The following is a 12,370-nucleotide window of genomic DNA, read 5'->3' as shown; positions in this document are numbered from 1 at the left end:
AATTTTGCAGGAATTTCTTATTAAACACAGCCATTCCACTCTATAACTCTGCCAACAGGTTGCATTGTTGCATCTGGTATGGTTGGTCATTACGCCAAATGTGGCCGATCTTTTCATTTTGGAGAGAGATGTACATTTTGGAGGATTGGAAGCAGAGAAATGACTCAAGCCACCACGTTGGATAGGTATTTGTGTTTTGGGGTCAAGGTTTCAGCTCAAAAATGTTGTTGCTTTTAAGCAGGAGTCTAGGGGGGGGGGGTGTATTTGGGAACCACAAAAGTGGGCTCCAGAAGATTATACACTGCTCCTGGGCTGGATTGCCCCCATTTCTAATTAAATGGAAGAGAAATCTGAAATAGACATTAACATTCATCACAAGATGTATGGCTGTTGTGGAGGAAGTTGGTAAGTAGAACTATTCTCCTTCTTTCACAACACTTTAACTCAGGGACTGCCAAGTAGGTTTAGGAAATATGGTGAAATGCCTTGTGCATACGAGGCAATATTTCTTTGTGCATTTGTTACTGGGGAATATAAGATGGAGAAAGTGAATTGCAACCACACTCAGCTGTGAAGCTAACTGTTGGGAAAGAATGCTGGGCTAGATAGTCCTTTGATCTGAGGCAGAACAGCTCTTTGTTATTTTATTATAGTCCTCTTAGGATGATAAAGCGGCCGGGCTGTGGTGTAGCTGGTTAGTAGCCAATGACCGAGAGGTAATGTGATCGAAGCCCGGGTTGGATTGAGCTCCCGATCTTTAATAGCCTAGCTCACTCCCCACTTAAGCAGCTCAAAAAACAGTTGCATCTGTTGAGTAGAAAATTCTAGGTACCACTTTATGCGGGGAGGCTAATTTAACTAATTTACAACATCATCAAACTGCCAGCAGCGTGCAGAAATGAATGAATGAGTACTACTATCAAGGACTCAGTGTCACAAGTGGATGATGGAGTGGCAGCGCCCCCTGTGGCCGTAATCAAGCATACCCTCATGAAGCTGGAAATAGGAATATGTTAAATTGCCTCTGTGTCTGTCTGTTGTATGTTTAATGGCATTGAATGTTTGTCATGTATATGTGCATTGTAATCCACCCTGAGTTCCCTTCAGAGTGAGAAGGGAATACTGTAAATAAATAAATAAAAGATTCATAATTTTTACCGTGAATTTTCCACTGAAATGTACAATCGTGATAAAATATACTTCACATTCAAAGTAAATAAGCATTCAATGTTGCCGTGCCTAAAATTAATTCAATGCAACAAAATCCCACAAAGGCTTTCTAAGTGATTCATTCAACTTTTATGAGAGTTAAGGGGAAAACAGTTTGCCATTTGCTGTTGTTATGTTGAATATTCAATTTTCCAGAAGACACACTAATTGCTTCTTGTTTCCTTATTTTGTACTCTCAGATTAGATCCTCTTTCTTTTTAAAATAACCTTACGGAGCAAAGTTATATTTGTCAAGTGAGCAAAATTAGTTTTCTTTCAAATAAATGTGATTCTGAAACAAAAACATTAAGCTGTGATAGCTTCAAACAGGAGTCTGTGATAAAGGTTTTGGAAGGGCTTTTTGGTAGCCTATGAACATAAGAAACCAAATATTTTTGACAGGCTCATACTTTGGGGTGCTTTGGACAAGCTTAATTTGGGATCCCTCTCACTCATGAGTGACCATCAGAACTACATGTATGCATCATGTCAGCTTAGAGCAGTGGTTCTCAATTGACGTTTTGGCCTTCAACTCCCAGAAACTAGCTGGGATTTTTGGGAGTTGCAGTCCAAAGCACCTGAGGACCCACAGGTTGAGAATTACTGGCTTAGAGAATTACTTCCAACACTATTGTGGGGTCTGGCTAGCTCCCTCTCAGTCTTCATCTCCAACAAAGCTGAGTCTCATATTTTGGTCTTCCAAAAGCATGACATAGCCAAGGGGGACACATTCCCAGACTACATGGATACACGAAACATAATAATAGTGACTCCCCATTGAAATGAATGACTTTTAGTCCAAGAATACCACAGGATCATGATGGAGAACTTAGAAAATATCTAGAGAATACATATTTCATTGGATATGGCTAGATGAAACCATGGATACCAGTCCCTCTGACATAGGGATCAAACTGTATATGAAAATATGGGCACTGCTGCTTTTAGTCAAAGATTCATTTCCCCTCGATACACCATTCAAAATGCACAGATAAAAGTATCATATCAGAGCAGAACCCATTTAAGTTCACAGAAATGAAGAATGCAATACAGTAAGCCCTTGGTATTTGTGGGAATTTGGTTCCAAGACACCCTGTGGATACCAGAAACCATGGATGCTCAAATGTCCCATTACAGGCAGTTCTGGGGTTACAAACATCCAACTTACAAATGACTCCTAGTTAAGGATAGGGGTCAGAAAAATCTGCCTCTAGGAAGCGAGGCTGGGTTCCCTTCCAAGCTGGGTTCAGAAAAGGCAGAGGAACGAGAGACCAAATTGCCAATATCTGCTGGATAATGAAGGAAGCCAGGGAGTTTCAGAAAAACATCTATTTCTGCTTTATTGACTATTCTAAAGCCTTTGACTGTGTGGATCATAATAAACTGTGGCATGTTCTTGGTGGTATGGGGATGCCAAGTCACCTCGTCTGTCTCCTGAGAAATCTGTATAACAGCCAAGTAGCAACAGTAAGAACAGATCACAGAACAACAGACTGGTTCAAGATTGGGAAAGGAGTGCAGCAGGGCTGCATACTTCCACCCTTCCTATTCAACTTGTATGCAGAACACATCATGCGACGTGCGGGGCTTGACGATTCCAAGGCCAGAGTTAAAATTGCTGGAAGAAACATTAACAACCTTAGGTATGCAGATGATACCACTCTGATGGCTGAAAGTGAGGAGAGCTGAGGAGCCTTATCACCAAGATGAAAGAAGAAAGTGCAAAAGCTGGGTTGCAGTCAAACGTCAAGAAAACCAAGATCATGGCAACTACACCTATTGATAACTGGCAAACAGAAGGAGAAAATGCGGAGGCAGTGTCAGACTTTATATTTCTAGGCGTGAAGATCACTGCAGATGCAGACTGCAGCCAGGAAATCAGAAGATGTTTACTTCTTGGGAGGAGAGCAATGGCCAACCTTGACAAAATAGTGAAGAGCAAAGACATCACACTGGCAACAAAGGTCCGCATAGTTAAAGCAATGGTATTCCCCATAGTAACCTATGGCTGCGAGAGCTGGACCATAAGGGAAGGCTGAGTGAAGGAAGGTAGACGCTTTTGAACTCCGGTGCTGGAGGAAAATCCTGAGAGTGCCTTGGACCGCAAGAAGATTCAACCAGTCCATCCTCCAGGAAATAATGCCTGGCTGCTCACTGGAGGGAAGGATACTAGAGGCAAAGTTGAAGTATTTTGGCCACATCATGAGAAGACAGGAAAGCTTGGAAAAGATCACGATGCTGGGGAAAATGGAAGGAAAAAGGAAGAGAGGCCGACCAACGGCAAGATGGATAGACGGTATCCTTGAAGAGACTGGCTTGACCTTGAAGGAACTGGGGGCGGTGATGGCCGACAAGGAGCTCTGCCATGGACTGGTCCATGAGGTCACAAAGAGTCGGAAATGACTATGCGACTGAGCAGGAAGGGAAATTCACTCCAGAAAGAGTTATCATGGGGAAAGGGTGTATGTGTGTGTATGGTTAGAGTTATACATTAAAAATGTACCTGTTCCAAATTCAAACCTACAGAACCTATCCTGTTCATACCCTGGGGACTGTCTATATATACATTTATGTAATAATATGGTGTCATTTCTATAAAATGACAAAATCAGGATTTACTTTTGGGATTTTTTTTTAAAAAAAAAATATTTACAAGCTATCATATGGAAGGTAGACTGTATCCTGAAAAGGTCTAAAGATGCTGCTAGGTTTATTTGCTTGTTTTAAGTCTTTTATCCCTTCACAAGCGTTATTTCCTGTTTCCTTTCAAAGAACAAAAAGCAGCCATCTCACACATACTTGTCCTAAGAGTCTCATTAAGCTCTGTAACATTAATTTGAAAGACATTTAAAACCATTGTTTCTATACAAACAGGAAAAGTGCAGTGTGTGCAATGGCCCTGAAACATCATCCCCGCTTTTTCATTTTGTTTTGCTTTTGCACCCAAACCATCTTACTGACTACCTGGCAGTGACCATGGTTTTGGCTTCAGTCATATCTGTGAAGAAGTGCTCTCAAAGTTCATAGTCCTGAGAAATGCTAGGACATGCTATGTATTCTGCACAAATTCACGATTAGCCTACAGCCAAGTCTTCCTTATCTTAGAGAACCTCCAGAATGTAAATATTCTCTTCAACGCTTAAAATGCCTTCTCAAAGAATGCCGCCCAGCCCCTATGCTGTCACAGGGCAATGTCAAGAACTGCAAAAGCCTAGCTCTGCAGTTTTTCATAGTTTAACAGGCTACATCTTGAAACATTTCAGATTCCTATGTTTTATAATTTGCAAAAGCATACAAACACACAGCAATGAGCTTACGAACAAGACATCAGCTTTACTCAGCACGCAATTGAAAAGGCCAATCATACTCTCAAGGGTTGACTGTTAACACTTTTAACTAAACTGTCTTCAGCCCTTCCTTTATTTGGAAATAAAGCAAAAGCAGCCAATACGCCTGTCTGGTTTCATAAACGGTATTTGGCCACATGGAAAGGAATAACAGCCTGGCGAAAGGAAAGACATCTTCAGCTGTTATTGGTCATACAGCCATGTACAGATACCTCTATTTCTCTCTTGTCTATATAATATTGAAAATTTTAGTTATAGCAGCATAGAATCACAGAGTGGGAAGAAACCCAAGGGCTCTCTAGTCCAACCCGTTCCCATGCAGAAATATACAATCAAAGCATTCCCAACAGTGACCTACTGTGCCTTGGACCAGATGCCATATCATGTTCAGCAGAGGTTACACTACAACTGCAGCAAGGGGGAAAGTATCATTGCCTATCAATGGTGAAAATAATTTGGTGAAACTGCAAAATTAGGGAATCAACGTTCCCCTGGAAGGAAGGCATCTGGCTCTCTGCAAATCTTTCCACCACTCCACGAAGTCTGGTTTTCAAGAGTACAGCAATAAAGCTCAGCAGTTCCTAGAACCGGTTTCCAGGTTGACAGATAACAGGCAATAGAAATACTACCGGTAGATAGGTAGGCAAGGGTACATGGTGATGGCTGATGTTTGAAAAGGGAGAAATTCCTTGCCCTATTCTCCAAAAGTATCTTGCTGAGAATCAAATTGTTATGTACAGTTTAGAGACAGGTACTTCACACAGATTAAAAAACTGGTTTATCTAATGTACCGTATATACTCAAGTATAAGCCGACCCGAATATAAGCTGAGGTACCTAATTTTACCACAAAAAACTGGTACATTTCAGAAATAAAAATAGATACCAATAAAATTACATTAGTTGAGGCATCAGTAGGTTAAATGTTTTTGAATATTTACATAAAGCTCAAATTTAAGAGAAGACTGTCCAACTCTGATCAAATCATTATTCTCATCTTCTTCCATGTAACTGTGCTTATGTATCCTTTTAATAATAATAGAGTAAAATAATACATGTAATAATAATAATAAAAATACAGGAAAATAATACAAGTAATAATAGAGTAAAATAATATATGCAATAATAATAATAAGATCAGAGTGAAATAATAAATGTATTAATAATAATAAAAATAGAGTAAAATAAATGTAATAGTAGCAACAATAATAGAGAAAAAGAATAAATGTAATAATACCAATAATAATAGAGAAAAAGAATAAATGTACCATATATTCTCGAGTATAAGCTGACCCAAATATAAGCCAACCAGGACCCTCACCCGAGTATAAGCCAAGGGGGGCTTTTTCAGTCTTAAAAAGGGCTGAAAAACTAGGCTTATACTCCAGTATATACAGTATATTTGTTTTAGGAGAAAGCCTATTGCTACTCCATCCAAAATCTGGACTACTTAATTGTTCACGTTACAATTTACATTTTGACTCTTCATGTTACCAAAAGATAGTCACATTCCATTCAAGATCCAATGGATCACCCTATGTAACACACAGAGGGATTGTTGGCTTAATGTAGTTTTAGGGTATTTTCAGACCTGAGTAGGCAATTGGTGGTGGTACTGACATGCCCTTGGAAACCGTGGAGGGCTACTCTAAAACTCTTTAAAATGTCTCCAAATGCCTGGTAGTTTCCCAGGATATTAGGAGGTATATGTCACCATCTTTTTGGTGGTGTGAGTGGGTGGGTGGATCAAAAAGTAGATCTCTTTTAAAACACGTTTTAAAAACAAAACCTTGCTTTAAAAAAGACCTCAATTAGGCTTAAAATGGCTTGGTGATTGCCAAAGCAAGGTGAAGTTGCTGCTATGGGCACGACAGGACAGAGACACTTTTAAAAACACGTTTCTGGAGCTACTCAGTGATCCCGGGATGCTTAAAACAGTTATAAGGTTCAGTTTCCCTGACTTGTGTTTTAGGTAGAGGCAACTCATGTATCCTATGCACATTTATGTAGCAACATTTAAAAAATAATGTATCATATTTATTTGGTCACGTTTAAAGCTAATTTTTGAGGAAAGCCAGTTACAATACTCGTCTAGCTTCATGAAGAATCCTTGGGGACTTCAAAGCTTGCCATTGTTTAAAATAATATTTTCAACTCTACTGAAGTTATAACTCAACCCTGATTTTTGATTTTGCTCACTGACCACACAGCTGTTTCTTTTTGTGTGTGCAGTCAAAGCCCATTTCCCATCCACAGCGGACATACCTGGAAACAGTTCTAAGCAGCTCAGCAATTTGCCTGTCCTTACAGCAACACCAAGTACCTATATACATGTTTTATTCAGCCAAATGTCATTCAAATTGACATTACTTTCTGGCTTGGTTTTTCAGAGCAGCATTTTTAAAAAAGCAGTTTTCCAAGAAATAAACCGCATTTGGCCTTGTTCACTGGTCTCCTCACTGACAGATGAACCAACTACAGGCAAGGACACTGCCCAGCTGTTTCCAGCAGATTTCAGCTGCACCCTACCAGCTGGATTATTGCAGCAGCAGCAGCAGGAGAAATTATCTTCAAGTGTAATTAATGTTATATTTGCCTAATTAATCAGAAGGAAAGTGGATTCAAGTCTTCATGCCTAATGCAGGCAGTGGTTAACATTTGAAGTACTTGGGACATTGAGGATGAACATAATTTATGCTTAAAAAATTTTTTTTTTGCATTGCTTTGCAGTTGGTAAGAATTTCTCCACTAAACTACTTGTTATAGAAGAGGAAAACAGGGCAGCCACTTGCTCAGATTCCTTCAGATCTCACAGCCAATCTGTTCATTTCCAAAGGTAATTTACACCATATGCAAAAGAAGTTATCTAAAACATCATTCAGTTTTTCTCATCTAAATTTTCAACCCAATATATTTTTCATTTCTTAATGGCTCAAAACTCTTAATTCATGGTCTAAGCAGTGGTATTTATTCTTTGGTCCTTTATATGTTTTGGACTCCTCACTCCACAGAAAACCATTGCCCAAAGTAAGTTAAGAAATCACCCTTTTCCCATATTCTTCTTTAGTACAATACAATCATTCTGGACAAGTATCAGCATGAGTTGTAGGTCATATTGGCATATATAGATGCTATTCTGCCTGACTGTCAGGTCAGGTTGGGATGACATAATTAGATTCTTGATAAAGATGGAAATAATCACATAGTCAAAAAGATTCCAAAACAGTTGATTTTTTTTTGTGCTAAATCAGAGCTTGGAAAAGTTATTTCAAGAGATTCCAGTTTTTTTCAATCCCCTATTCAACATGGCAGCAGAGATGACTTGCAAGAACCCCAGGAGAAGATGAAAGTAAGCCAGGGTCTCTAATCTGAAGCTCTATACTCAATTTGATAGAATAGCCCTGCTCTAGTGCTCATGAAGGGAAAGCCATTCTGGAAGAAGGACATAATTTGCACAAAGAAAACAAAATTGGGTTTTTAAAAAATGTTTGGATTCTATAGTTTTACTCTGTAAGGAAAGAGCACACATCCAAGCCAAGTAGGAGATAAACACATATATGCTGAAGACAATACATGCTGACAAAATTATAGAGATTGATAGGCTGAGTAAAGACAACCTCGACAAAAGATGGTCTGACAATAGCATATCACGGCATTTTACATTTCAGATTCACAATCTAAGTACAGTTGTACTGTTCTGCACTGGAAGATGGGTTTATTAATGACACTCAAGCAAGGAGAAATACCTCAACATGGCTGCATCCAGTTCTGCTATAATATGCAGCTTCAAAGATCTCATGTAACCAATGCTGTAAATAGTTAAGGTTTTCCCAAAGTGCTCAACTATCACAATCACGAATCATTGCTTCCTTAATATATTCCAGATAAACAATTTCATACTTAAGTATTAGGCTTGTGCAATATGGGTAAACCACGATCCGTTTCGGTGTCCTGGATTTCAGGGGGGTCCCAATCATTTTTTTGGGAGCCTCTCGAATTCAGGAAGACCAAAATCCATTTTCAATCTGGGAAAATGGGAGAGCTTAAGAAACATCACTTCCTAGGATCCTTTTCCTTCTAGCAGCTGTCTCCCTCCCCGCACTCCACATGTAACTGAAAGAAATCGAAAGCAGCCAGTTTTCGACAGGCACTGTTCTGTTGCGCCCAGTAAAAAATGGCTGCAGAGTGATGCCATTACGGGCTTCCAAATAAGCCAAAGGCAAACGTCCAAAATGAATCTGTGCACAAGTCTATTAAGTATCTACACAGGAATCGTAATTCCTCCAAACAAGTTAAAAAGAGAACTACATACAACCTTTCTGTCTGAAGTACTGAATCTGGATCAAGGATTGGCAACTATTGGGGGGTTGAAAGAGAAGCATGAGATTCATAGGACAGTTTAGAGGTTCATATCACCTCTTTCACCCCAAAGGTAAAAACTGTCCTCAAATGGCCTCTAGAGGGCATTTTTGCCCCATGTTTGGTTTCCCCTGGGTGTTTTAGGTATTTTTACAATAGGAAATGTCACCTCTGGTCCATTTATTTATTTTTTAATTATTATTTTCAAATAAGGACCAGCAAAAGTTTCAGGCATGCCCATCTCCTTTTGTGTAAGGCTGAATACATATAACCCACAGGCAGGTTTTTGCACATGTGAAAACACACATACACATACACATATACTAGAGTTTATTTCCCATGCGGACAACATCAAATCTGCAGTCCCTTGGCAATATGATGTAGGTCCTACAAATCTACAAGACTAAATCATGCTTTTCTTCGTTTACAGGTTTCCATTACTTTCCCAGCCCCTGAATAACATTTTTGTGTCTTGGAAGTGTTTGATACAGTTCCCAATGCTTGACACCAGAAGTATTTTGGTTTTAGGACTTTTTTGGATTCAGAATACTTGGTCTAAATACAAAAGTCACTGATGTTTCATACCTTGCATACATTACCTGGAGGCAATTTTATACACAATATTGTTAAAACGTTATGCATAAAACAAAGCTAGTTTACACTGAACCATCGGAATACAAAGATGTCATTATCCCAACCACTCATGTGGACAATTTGAGATTTTGCATTTAGGAAGTCCAGATAAGGGATGCACTTAACTTACATCATCTTACTGTTACTATAATTCCGAAGCAGGCATTTAAGAAATACTTTATATGGATACACAGATTTTTCTATGTTCCTCCCCCACAATTCATATTTGTACGTATTTCAAATTCAATTACCTTCATGAAAATCTGAAACTAAACTGCACCTGGTCCTTCCGTTCAGGTCACTTGCCCATATTTAACATCAGGGATTGAAATACGAGTCCTATAAACAAGCCTCTAATCCCTCAGATGTACATCAGGATGCTTAACATACTAATTTGTCTAGTGTCATCATTTTCCCAACACACACAAACACAAGGCAATTTGGTTAGCTACTGTTTCACTGTCTTCAATGTTTCCACAGTTAAAACAATAACAGCATTCTCAAGACTATCTCTTGGAAGAGCATAGAGGTCTGCTCTTCTTTGTAATTTGCATGTGTAGTCCAAATGTTTCTCAGTTAATTCCCTGACATATTCAGGCTGCTCTACAAACGTACTCAAAGCCTGTGAAGATCTGGCACAACTGCAGCATCTATATAAAGTCTGTGACACCTTATTCTATGAAGCTAAATATCACAACCCATCTTAGTAACTCCACAAATACTTTTCAAAGTTTCAATCTGTAATCAAAAGATCTGAACTGAATAATTCATGGAGCAGCCAAACCATTTCTATTTCTAGGAAACAGCACTGATTCACTGGTGGCTCTACCTCTCTCAAATAGTTATGCAGCATAACAGCTGTGGTAGTAGACTTTATAGTATGTTATTTCATGCTCCAAGCTCAGGTTAGATGTCATAAGAGGTTTTGCCAACATGATACATATTATTACAAAGACTTTCTCAAGAAAGAATTCACGCTACACAAGGAAGGATGCTTGAAGATATGAGTACCATCAATATACACAGTATTAAGCTCTCCCATTGCTCTTCCTAGGTTGTATGATGTTGGCAAGCTATAGATTTATCTTAGATTTAAGCACATGCTTTACAGATCAGAAAGCTGCCATGTCCAGAAAATTTTACAGCCAAATAGTTTTAGGCCTATTGGTTGGTTCCACGATAGCTACAGGATATGTGACAAAATGGTCCTCATGATATTGTTTGGACTCCAACTCTCATCTGCCTTGGACAACATTGCCACTGAGAAGAACTGCAGTAATTTAAGTCCAACAACATCTGGAGAACTTATTTCTGCTCTAGGTATGAAGTACCCAAGTCCCAAGTTAAGAGTTGAAATTTAGAAACTCATCTGTTTGTTCTAATTAAAAATTATTAAGTCTTTGGAGAGCTATTTTACTATGTTGCTTATATTGCAACACAACAACATGGATATGTTTACTTGTCACTTGCTTAATTTTAAATTGCACTGCTTTTTAATATAGGATATGCACTGTTCAAAATATGTATTCCAAATTCATAACTTCAGTAAAGGTCAAATTAATGCACATCTACTTTGCCTGTTATTTTTTTTTAATTACAAAAAGTATTATAAAACTGTAAGAGTAAACTATCTATGTACTGTACTGATATAAGCTTATTTGCTTAAGAAATATCAACTGATCTACATTCACCACACTCATATCACAGATATAAAAAAGGATTTTCATTAAAAATACTCAAATACATGTAACCTTGTTGTGGATTTTTAAAATAGAAATGCTTACCTACTACCTCTGGTAAGAGGAAAATAATTTCCTTCAGTCTGACAAAAGGGTAGACTTTGTCCAAAGGAAGATATGTAGAAACTTAGGGTAAGATTTCTTCATCACCAGCTATGCTTCTGGAAGGTGTGCTGCCAAAGATCATGCTAAACTGTCACAGTTCAAAATGGTATCAGCTATACGTACTCTGGACATATAGATTAAAGTTGACAAATGAAGCAAATGAAATTGCATATTACAACAAAATGGAATAAATGTTTACATTCCATCATCCATAGAATCATACAGTTGGAAGAGACCCCATGGGCCATCTAGTCCATTCTTTCCATTTCTGCAGATGATAAACCCTGATAGCCAAACTAGATGGCATATTATGGAATGAACTAATTTGAAAACTCATGCTCTACGAATACATTGACCAGTTTTAGAGTTTTGTGCTAGATGTTGACTTCTTACTGTTTTGATCTAAGCTGCACAAATGGGAATGTTGCAGATACATGAGAGCTTCAAATATATAACCTAAGTCTTTTACAGAGCTTGTCTTTAGGTTAGAATGAACTCTGAATGTGTGTGCATCTATTTTAAGATATGGGTCCATTTCCATGCTGATGTAGATGTTTCTCATTGTAATGCGTTAGTCCATGATGTGAATATAGTTTAGCATAATACTGAGGCAAGTTCAATTTCATGGGGAAGGGGAACAGATTAGTCATGTTCCCATGCTGGTATTGTTTCCAGTTCTTAGGACACATTATAAGTATGGCAAGGAGCACCTCTCTTACCGGTGTCACACAACACTGATTTCTGTGCTGCTCTGATAAGGGTAGAAAGGCACCTTTGGGTAGTATAGACTTCTCCAAGCCAATGCTTTCAAGTTGCTATAAAATCTGGAGGACATTGCAGGACATAGGATATAGATATTGTAGTTTTAACAAACCTGGAGGGCACCATACTGGGAAAACTTGGGAGAAAATCCATAAGCAAGCACAGTTGGCCCACCACATTTGTGAGTTGACTTTTGTGGATTTGATCATTCACAAAC

The 12,370-nt window shown here is 38.5% G+C and overlaps 1 protein-coding gene across 4 annotated transcripts in view; it reads right to left on the bottom strand.

Annotated features, from left to right (window-relative positions):
- svil (supervillin) overlaps window positions 1-12,370 on the bottom strand; it is a 154,935-nt gene that overhangs the window by 89,868 nt on the left and 52,697 nt on the right. The window contains exon 1 of one of the 4 annotated variants that reach the window (XM_008112365.3): window positions 11,332-11,410. The exons of the other annotated variants lie outside the window; for them this stretch is intronic. The gene's annotated coding sequence lies outside the window, so the exon portion shown is untranslated. Of the gene's footprint in view, window positions 1-11,331; window positions 11,411-12,370 lie in introns of those variants that run through there. 4 annotated transcript variants of the gene reach the window in all.

This window comes from Anolis carolinensis, chromosome 6 (assembly GCF_035594765.1).
Source record: "Anolis carolinensis isolate JA03-04 chromosome 6, rAnoCar3.1.pri, whole genome shotgun sequence".
Classification (NCBI taxonomy): domain Eukaryota; kingdom Metazoa; phylum Chordata; class Lepidosauria; order Squamata; family Dactyloidae; genus Anolis; species Anolis carolinensis.
Note: the sequence above shows the minus strand (reverse complement) of the source record. Positions and strands in the feature narration are given on the sequence as shown.